Source organism: Oncorhynchus keta, chromosome 33 (assembly GCF_023373465.1).
Source record: "Oncorhynchus keta strain PuntledgeMale-10-30-2019 chromosome 33, Oket_V2, whole genome shotgun sequence".
NCBI lineage: Eukaryota > Metazoa > Chordata > Actinopteri > Salmoniformes > Salmonidae > Oncorhynchus > Oncorhynchus keta.
In genome coordinates, this window is record NC_068453.1 from 18,260,853 (window position 1) to 18,273,227 (window position 12,375).

A 12,375-nucleotide genomic window follows, 5' to 3' on the forward strand; every position below is an offset into this window, starting at 1 on the left:
GGATGCAACTTTGATTTGTGCCACAATTAAGTATAATATATCAAATTAAAATGATACTTCATTATACTCTTTATATACAATGAATCTACAGTATTCAGATTGTTCTGTACATAGTAATGTGAAGGCAATGTGATATGTTTTTAAATGTGTCATGCTGAAATTATTTGCATATTATTTAAGGACCAAAAGGAAATTGTTTCAATTTGGGTCAATCAAATAACAATTATGCACCATTAGCCTTATCAAATACACTTGGCTCCTATGTATGAAGGATTCTGTATTATAATGTTGTATTTTGGGCATGTTTGGTATGTCTGTGGGGTTATCATAATACCAACACTTTTTGATTTATAAATCTATATTTTTTTCTGTAAAGGTTCATCTGAGCAAAAATGCTAAGCCAAAATAGGGATGTATGGAATCAGATGGTCAAACAGCATCTAATACATCACAAGGAATTTCAAAGAATGTCTATACTTTTTCTTTTTGTTAATGCGTTTTCTGTTTTTATCTCTTACACGCACACGTTTATTATCCTATTGTAGCTAATGAAAATGTTTCCTACTAGGATAAGGCTGTAACTCTAGTAATGATGCATTTAAAGATGGAGTTGATTTGCTGACTGTGGACATAATGTAATTGACTCGGGTTGTGTCATAGCGTAATGGAAATTGTTTCTGGAAGAAAAACAATCCTCTTCTGATTAATTCACAGCTTAGACTGTATCTCAATTATGACTCCTACAAGACTTGTGACAAAACACTTTAATTGTCATTCTTTTTTAATCACAAGGGCTGGAAAGCACTTAGAAGATTAACCGTGCAATGGACAGTGTTGGTGTGGCAAGGAAAACACTCTATAAGTATGAAAATACATGTTTAGCCGCAATACATTTTTATTTCACACATCTGTTTTCACAGATGGATCTGCATATCAACATGGGGATTAAAAACTTAAAGGAACCGCAGATGATTTGCAGTTGCAGAAATGTCTTGCTGTACTAGGAGGCTAAAGCTGTCATTCATTTCACACTATTGAAAAGGTATTGTCAGTAAATGTTTAAGTTAACAAGTTACTGTGCCTTATTAGACCCTGCTGAATATTGTGTTTAAATATTATCCATTCAAAAGCAAGTAAGGGTTTGCCTATAAACAACCTTGTTTAATTGGTGTTGACACTGCATTTTGTGAGAGAGTCAACTGTGACAGTATTTTTGGGGGAATTTGTGTAATTTTTTTCTCAGTTTGCTCCTTGATGTTTACAAATCCTATTCCATCATCTGATCTCATGTGAGTAATTCATTTGGACATCTGAATGTGACATTTATTTTTCCTTTTCAGTCTTCCACAGTTGTTATATTCAGCACATTTTGAGAACATACCATTGGATTTATGTGGGGAGGGAACCCAGCCACAGTGACAAACAAAAAGCCTAACCTTTCAGTACCTGTATGTCTGCCTTACTTCAGAACACACAGAAGTCAATGGGCATAACACCTTGACGATAACGACTCTTAAACGTGAATCTAAAAAGGTTATGTTTTCAACTACGTTGGTTGTATGTATAACAACACACACGTTACCATACTAGTCTAAGGATGCAAACGCGCAGGAAGGTTTAATGCACCGATTCTGAGGGAATGATTTATATGATGTGGTTTTGTGTGCCCACTTCAACGTTCTCATTTAATGAGTAGAAACATGAGCTCCAGTCAGTAGCTGAGTCCCAGTGTTGTAATAGAATAGACAATCATACTATATGTCAGATTGTGTCAGTAATTCCACTACCTCTGCAATTGTCATCTTGAAAGCAAGTATAAGTGTCACACGGGTTACGCAGACGACCAATGACATTTTTGTAATTGCGATATAAAGAATTTGCTTCGCGATAGTCCAATAAAAGATCATGCGAACACATCCTCTGTTCACTGCACTTTTTAAAAAATGTATTATCTTTGCATAATTAGTGTGAATCTCTGATTGATCGTTTGGGCATGAATTGATTAATGGACATGCTAATATTGGCTACATTGACTTTCATTGTTTGTTGTTCAGAAATTCTCACGTTAGCAACTTGTTGAAGTGGCTAGATGTAAAAAATGAAAGCATGGATTACTGGCTTCTCCTTGCAGGGTAAAATAAATGAGTAATTAAGAAACGTTGATGAACTATCCCTTTAAACCTATAGTTTTGACAGACACCTTATGATGACCCCAATATCAAAATGTGAAGTGGTCTTTTGAGAGAGGCAAATCACTTTTTCCCTTCAAGGGCCTGAAACATTCCAAACCATCAACCACCTGATAACCCTATCAGTAAACAGTGTGTTTGTTGCCTCCCTAACATTCACCATACAGGAAACATTACATTTGTATTCGATCAATAGTCAATGTGACAGTGCATAGCAGCTTTAAGAACACCAGTCCCCAGTTCTGATTCAGCATTTGCCTATAAATATGAGAGATCATTTCTATTGTCATATTTTAGGATGCAAGCCGCAGTCTCCTCCAACTCTGTGCATGCCCTCTCGTTAGTATGCTACGCTGTTTACTATGGCATGCGTGCCGATGATGGCTGAAGACCCTCAGGCTGGGTTTCAGGCTAGATTTTAATGGGGCGGTAAGGGTCAACAGGAGAGGGGAGAACAATGAGCCTCTCTAGTTTCCTGTGATAGGCATTTTAACAGGGCAGGGGACCCCAAGGGGATGGTATGGGGTTTGAATGCAGGAGGAATTGACCTTCAAAACAGTGTCAAACTATTCCCTGGTAAACTGCAGAGCCTCAGTTCAACACCATTCCCCCACGGCTTCATTTAGTCCTCATAGTTTGCAATTAATTGTCCCCATTGTGTTTCGACGTAGACACAGAACCTATTTTCTTGACATTGTTGTGATAAGTTGATGTACTAAAGGGGGACCCCTGGCACTATAGGGGCAAGATACACATTTCTTTAATGTAGAATTGACTTGGTAATAATAACATTAGGCTAGTTGTGTCAGCACAGAAACAATGACATGTGAGCGTATGTGTGACAGACAGGACAGGCTTTTCACAATGACTCGGCTCCACGTATCTCATGTAGCTATTGTGTAGCAGTCAATTGTGCCACATTCCCAAGCAAAACAATTCATTTCATTCTGTATGTGCCTAATATATAGCAAGAGCATGAAATGGACCCATCTGTCCATGTCTTAATTATCAATAAGAAATACACAGATCATTGAAGTACATCCACCTAATACTCTACACCACTAAATCTACCTAATAACTCTACATCCACCTAATACTCTACACCACTATATCTCCCTAATACCCCTACACCACTACATCAACCTAATACTCTACACCACTAAATCTACCTAATACCCCTACACCACTACATCTACCTAATACCTCTACACCAATACATCTACCTAATACCCCTACATCTACCTAATACCCCTACACCACTACATCTACCTAATACCACTACATCTACCTAATACCCCTACATCCCTACATCTACCTAATACCCCTACATCTACCTAATACCTCTACACCACTACATCTACCTAATACCCCTATATCTACCTAATACCACTACATCTACGATAATACCCCTACACCCCTACATCTACCTAATACCTCTACACCCCTACATCTACCCAATACCTCTACAGTGTAGAGTCTACACCAATACATCTATCTACCTAATACCTCTACATCTACCTAATACCAATACATCTACCTAATACCACTACATCTACCTAATACCTCTACACAACTACATCTACCTAATACCCTTTCACCACTACATTTCCCTAATACCCCTATATCTACCTGATACCCCTACACCCCTACCTCTACCTAATACCACTACACCTACATAATACCCCTACATTTACCTAATACCCCTACATCTACCTAATACATCTACATCTACCTAATACCCCTACATCTACCTAATTCCACTACATCTACCTAATACCCCTGCATCTACCTAATACCCTTTCACCACTACATCTACCGAATACCCCTACATCTACCGAATACCCCTACATCTACCAAATACCCCTACATCTACCTAATACATCTACATCTACCTAATACCCCTACATCTACCTAATTCCACTACATCTACCTAATACCCCTGCATCTACCTAATACCCTTTCACCACTACATTTCCCTAATACCCCTACATCTACCTAATACCCCTACACCACTACATCTACCTAACAGCCCTACACCACTACATCAACCTAATACTCTACACCACTAAATCTACCTAATACCCCTACATCTACCTAATACCTCTACACCAATACATCTACCTAATACCACTACATCTACCTAATACCTCTACACCACTACATCTACCTAATACCCCTACATCTACCTAATACCCCTACACCACTACATCTACCTAATACCACTACATCTACCTAATACCCCTACATCCCTACATCTACCTAATACCCCTACATCTACCTAATACCCCTATATCTACCTAATACCACTACATCTACATCTACCTAATACCTCTACACCCCTACATCTACCCAATACCTCTATCTACCTAATACCTCTACATCTACCTAATACCAATACATCTACCTAATACCACTACATCTACCTAATACCACTACATCTACCTAATACCCCTATACCACTACATCTACCTAATACCACTACGTCAACCGAATACCACTACATCTACATAATACCCCATACATCTACCTAATACCCCTACACCACTACAGCTACATAATACCCCTACATCTACCTAATACCCCTACATCTACCTAATACCACTACATCTACCTAATACCCCTACATCTACCTCATACCCCTACATCTACCTAATACCCCTACATCTACCTAATATCCCTACACCCCTACATCTACCTAGTACCCCTACACCACTACATCTACCTAATACCACTGCATCAACCGAATACCACTACATCTACATAATACCCCTACATTTACCTAATACCCCTACATCTACCTAATACCCCTACATCTACCTAATACCCCTACATCTACCTAATACCCCTACATCTACCTAATACCCCTACACCACTACAGCTACATAATACCCCTACATCTACATAATACCCCTATATCTACATAATACCCCTACATCTACCTAATACCCCTATATCTACCTAATACCCCTACATCTACCGAATACCACTATATCTACCTAATAAAACCTATATCTACCTAATAACCCTACATCTACCTAATACCACTACATCTACCGAATACCCCTACATCTACCTAATACCCCTACATCTACCTAATATCCCTACACCCCTACATCTACCTAATACCCCTACATCTACCTAATATCCCTACACCCCTACATCTACCTAATACCCCTACATCTACCTAATACCACTACATCTACCTAATACCCCTAGATCTACCTAATACCCCTACATCTACCTAATACCCCTACACCCCTACATCTACCTAATAACCCTACATCTACCTAATACCACTATATCTACCTAATACCCCTACATCTACCTAATACCCCTACATCTACCTAATATCCCTACATCTACCTAATACCCCTACATCTACCTAATACCACTACATCTACCTAATACCCCTATACCACTCCATCTACCTAATTCTCCTACACCACTACATCTACCTAATACCCCTACCTCTACCTCATACCCCTACATCTACCTAATAACCCTACACCACAACATCTACCTGATACCCCTACATCTACCTGATACCTCTACCTAATACCACTACATCTACCTAATACCACTACATCAACCTAATACCCCTACACCACTACATCTACATAATACCCCTACATTTACCTAATACCCCTACATCTACCTAATACCACTACATCTACCGAATACCCCTACATCTACCGAATACCCCTACATCTACCAAATACCCCTACATCTACCTAATACCCCTACATCTACCTAATTCCACTACATCTACCTAATACCCCTGCATCTACCTAATACCCTTTCACCACTACATTTCCCTAATACCCCTACATCTACCTAATACCCCTACACCACTACATCAACCTAATACTCTACACCACTAAATCTACCTAATACCCCTACACCACTACATCTACCTAATACCTCTACACCACTACATCTACCTAATACCCCTATATCTACCTAATACCACTACATCTACGATAATACCCCTACACCCCTACATCTACCTAATACCTCTACACCCCTACATCTACCCAATACCTCTACACCAATACATCTATCTACCTAATACCTCTACATCTACCTAATACCTCTACACAACTACATCTACCTAATACCCTTTCACCACTACATTTCTCTAATACCCCTACATCTACCTAATACCCCTACATCTACCGAATACCCCTACATCTACCTAATACCCCTATATCTACCTAATAACCCTACATCTACCTAATACCACTATATCTACCTAATACCCCTACACCACTACATCTACCTAATACCACTACGTCAACCGAATACCACTACATCTACATAATACCCCTACATCTACCTAATACCCCTACATCTACCTAATACCACTACATCTACCTAATACCCCTACATCTACCTAATACCCCTACATCTACCTAATACCCCTACATCTACCTAATACCCCTATATCTACATAATACGCCTACATCTACCTAATACCCCTATATCTACCTAATACCCCTACATCTACCTAATACCACTACATCTACCTAATACCCCTACATCTACCTGATACCCCTACCTCTACCTAATACCACTACACCTACATAATACCCCTACATCTACCTAATACCACTACATCTACCTAGTACCCCTACACCACTACATCTACCTAATACCACTGCATCAACCGAATACCACTACATCTACATAATACCCCTACATTTACCTAATACCCCTACATCTACCTAATACCCCTACATCTACCTAATACCCCTACATCTACCTAATACCCCTACATCTACCTAATACCCCTACATCTACCTAATACCCCTACACCACTACAGCTACATAATACCCCTACATTTACCTAATACCCCTACATCTACCTAATACCCCTACATATACCTAATACCCCTACATCTACCTAATACCCCTACATCTACCTAATACCCCTACACCACTACAGCTACATAATACCCCTACATCTACATAATACCCCTACATCTACCTAATACCCCTACATCTACCTAATACCCCTATATCTACATAATACCCCTACATCTACCTAATACCCCTATATCTACATAATACCCCTACATCTACCTAATACCCCTATATCTACCTAATACCCCTATATCTACCTAATAACCCTACATCTACCGAATACCACTATATCTACCTAATAAAACCTATATCTACCTAATAACCCTACATCTACCTAATACCCCTACATCTACCTAATATCCCTACACCCCTACATCTACCTAATACCCCTACATCTACCTAATACCCCTGCATCTACCTAATACCCTTTCACCACTACATTTCCCTAATACCCCTACATCTACCTAATACCCCTACACCACTACATCAACCTAATACTCTACACCACTAAATCTACCTAATACCCCTACACCACTACATCTACCTAATACCTCTACACCACTACATCTACCTAATACCCCTATATCTACCTAATACCACTACATCTACGATAATACCCCTACACCCCTACATCTACCTAATACCTCTACACCCCTACATCTACCCAATACCTCTACACCAATACATCTATCTACCTAATACCTCTACATCTACCTAATACCTCTACACAACTACATCTACCTAATACCCTTTCACCACTACATTTCTCTAATACCCCTATATCTACCTGATACCCCTACACCCCTACCTCTACCTAATACCACTACACCTACATAATACCCCTACATCTACCTAATACCACTACATCTACCTAATACCCCTACACCACTACATCTACCTAATACCACTACGTCAACCGAATACCACTACATCTACATAATACCCCTACATCTACCTAATACCCCTACATCTACCTAATACCACTACATCTACCTAATACCCCTACATCTACCTCATACCCCTACATCTACCTAATACCCCTACATCTACCTAATACCCCTATATCTACATAATACGCCTACATCTACCTAATACCCCTATATCTACCTAATACCCCTACATCTACCTAATACCCCTACATCTACCTAATACCCCTATATCTACCTAATACCCCTACATCTACCTAATACCACTACATCTACCTAATACCCCTACATCTACCTAATACCACTACATCTACCTAGTACCCCTACACCACTACATCTACCTAATACCACTGCATCAACCGAATACCACTACATCTACATAATACCCCTACATTTACCTAATACCCCTACATCTACCTAATACCCCTACATCTACCTAATACCCCTACATCTACCTAATACCCCTACATCTACCTAATACCCCTACATCTACCTAATACCCCTACACCACTACAGCTACATAATACCCCTACATTTACCTAATACCCCTACATCTACCTAATACCCCTACATATACCTAATACCCCTACATCTACCTAATACCCTACATCTACCTAATACCCTACACCACTACAGCTACATAATACCCCTACATCTACATAATACCCCTACATCTACCTAATACCCCTACATCTACCTAATACCCCTATATCTACATAATACCCCTACATCTACCTAATACCCCTATATCTACATAATACCCCTACATCTACCTAATACCCCTATATCTACCTAATACCCCTATATCTACCTAATAACCCTACATCTACCGAATACCACTATATCTACCTAATAAAACCTATATCTACCTAATAACCCTACATCTACCTAATACCCCTACATCTACCTAATATCCCTACACCCCTACATCTACCTAATACCCCTACATCTACCTAATATCCCTACACCCCTACATCTACCTAATACCCCTACATCTACCTAATACCCCTACATCTACCTAATACCACTACATCTACCTAATACCCCTAGATCTACCTAATACCCCTACATCTACCTAATACCCCTACACCCCTACATCTACCTAATACCCCTACATCTACCTAATACCCCTACATCTACCTAATACCCCTACATCTACCGAATACCCCTACATCTACCTAATACCCCTACACCACTACATCTACCTAATACCCCTACATCTACCTAATACCCCTACATCTACCTAATACCACTACATCTACCTAATACCCCTAGATCTACCTAATACCCCTACATCTACCTAATACCCCTACACCCCTACATCTACCTAATACCCCTACATCTACCTAATACCCCTACATCTACCTAATATCCCTACACCCCTACATCTACCTAATACCCCTACATCTACCTAATACCCCTACATCTACCTAATACCCCTACATCTACCGAATACCCCTACATCTACCTAATACCCCTATATCTACCTAATAACCCTACATCTACCTAATACCACTATATCTACCTAATACCCCTATATCTACCTAATACCCCTACATCTACCTAATACCCCTACATCTACCTAATACCACTACATCTACCTAATACCCCTATACCACTCCATCTACCTAATTCTCCTACACCACTACATCTACCTAATACCCCTACCTCTACCTCATACCCCTACATCTACCTAATAACCCTACACCACAACATTTACCTGATACCCCTACATCTACCTGATACCACTACATCTACCTAATACCCCTACATCTACCTAATACCACTACATCAACCTAATACCCCTACACCACTACATCTACATAATACCCCTACATTTACCTAATACCCCTACATCTACCTAATACCCCTACACCACTACATCTACCGAATACCCCTACATCTACCGAATACCCCTACATCTACCAAATACCCCTACATCTACCTAATACCACTACATCTACCTAATACCCCTACATCTACCTAATTCCACTACATCTACCTAATACCCCTGCATCTACCTAATACCCTTTCACCACTACATTTCCCTAATACCCCTACATCTACCTAATACCCCTACATCTACCTAACAGCCCTACACCACTACATCAACCTAATACTCTACACCACTAAATCTACCTAATACCCCTACACCACTACATCTACCTAATACCTCTACACCAATACATCTACCTAATACCACTACATCTACCTAATACCCCTACATCCCTACATCTACCTAATACCCCTACATCTACCTAATACCTCTACACCACTACATCTACCTAATACCCCTATATCTACCTAATACCACTACATCTACGATAATACCCCTACATCTACCTAATACCTCTACACCCCTACATCTACCCAATACCTCTACACCAATACATCTATCTACCTAATACCTCTACATCTAACTAATACCAATACATCTACCTAATACCACTACATCTACCTAATACCTCTACACAACTACATCTACCTAATACCCTTTCACCACTACATTTCCCTAATACCCCTATATCTACCTGATACCCCTACACCCCTACCTCTACCTAATACCACTACACCTACATAATACCCCTACATCTACCTAATACCACTACATCTACCTAATACCCCTACACCACTACATCTACATAATACCACTGCGTCAACCGAATACCACTACATCTACATAATACCCCTACATCTACCTAATACCCCTACACCACTACAGCAACATAATACCCCTACATCTACCTAATACCCCTACATCTACCTAATACCACTACATCTACCTAATACCCCTACATCTACCTCATACCCCTACATCTACCTAATACCCCTACATCTACCGAATACCCCTACATCTACCTAATACCCCTATATCTACCTAATAACCCTATACCACTCCATCTACCTAATTCTCCTACACCACTACATCTACCTAATACCCCTACCTCTACCTCATACCCCTACATCTACCTAATAACCCTACACCACAACATCTACCTGATACCCCTACATCTACCTGATACCTCTACCTAATACCACTACATCTACCTAATACCCCTACATCTACCTAATACCACTACATCAACCTAATACCCCTACATCTACATAATACCCCTACATTTACCTAATACCCCTACATCTACCTAATACCCCTACACCACTACATCTACCGAATACCCCTACATCTACCGAATACCCCTACATCTACCAAATACCCCTACATCTACCTAATACCACTACATCTACCTAATACCCCTACATCTACCTAATTCCACTACATCTACCTAATACCCCTGCATCTACCTAATACCCTTTCACCACTACATTTCCCTAATACCCCTACATCTACCTAATACCCCTACATCTACCTAACAGCCCTACACCACTACATCAACCTAATACTCTACACCACTAAATCTACCTAATACCCCTACACCACTACATCTACCTAATACCTCTACACCAATACATCTACCTAATACCACTACATCTACCTAATACCCCTACATCCCTACATCTACCTAATACCCCTACATCTACCTAATACCTCTACACCACTACATCTACCTAATACCCCTATATCTACCTAATACCACTACATCTACGATAATACCCCTACATCTACCTAATACCTCTACACCCCTACATCTACCCAATACCTCTACACCAATACATCTATCTACCTAATACCTCTACATCTACCTAATACCAATACATCTACCTAATACCACTACATCTACCTAATACCTCTACACAACTACATCTACCTAATACCCTTTCACCACTACATTTCCCTAATACCCCTATATCTACCTGATACCCCTACACCCCTACCTCTACCTAATACCACTACACCTACATAATACCCCTACATCTACCTAATACCACTACATCTACCTAATACCCCAACACCACTACATCTACCTAATACCACTACGTCAACCGAATACCACTACATCTACATAATACCCCTACATCTACCTAATACCCCTATATCTACATAATACGCCTACATCTACCTAATACCCCTATATCTACCTAATACCCCTACATCTACCTAATACCACTACATCTACCTAATACCCCTACATCTACCTGATACCCCTACCTCTACCTAATACCACTACACCTACATAATACCCCTACATCTACCTAATACCACTACATCTACCTAATACCCCTACATCTACCTGATACCCCTACCTCTACCTAATACCACTACACCTACATAATACCCCTACATCTACCTAATACCACTACATCTACCTAGTACCCCTACACCACTACATCTACCTAATACCACTGCATCAACCAAATACCACTACATCTACATAATACCCCTACATCTACCTAATACCCCTACATCTACCTAATACCCCTACATCTACCTAATACCC

At 39.9% G+C, this 12,375-nt stretch overlaps 1 long non-coding RNA gene across 3 annotated transcripts; it reads right to left on the reverse strand.

The window, feature by feature from the left end:
- Positions 1-5,400: 5,400 nt before the first annotated feature.
- Positions 5,401-11,893, reverse strand: LOC127914627 (uncharacterized). Of its 3 annotated transcripts, none has more exons than XR_008089112.1 (4): positions 11,876-11,893; positions 9,138-9,156; positions 8,537-8,592; positions 5,401-5,457 (listed from the first exon to the last, which is right to left on the reverse strand). It is a non-coding gene; the product is annotated as an uncharacterized LOC127914627 (long non-coding RNA). The 3 variants fall into 3 exon arrangements; XR_008089111.1 differs by lacking the exon at positions 9,138-9,156 and adding an exon at positions 9,428-9,446; XR_008089110.1 differs by lacking the exon at positions 9,138-9,156 and adding an exon at positions 10,819-10,837.
- Between the last annotated feature and the right edge of the window lie 482 nt (positions 11,894-12,375).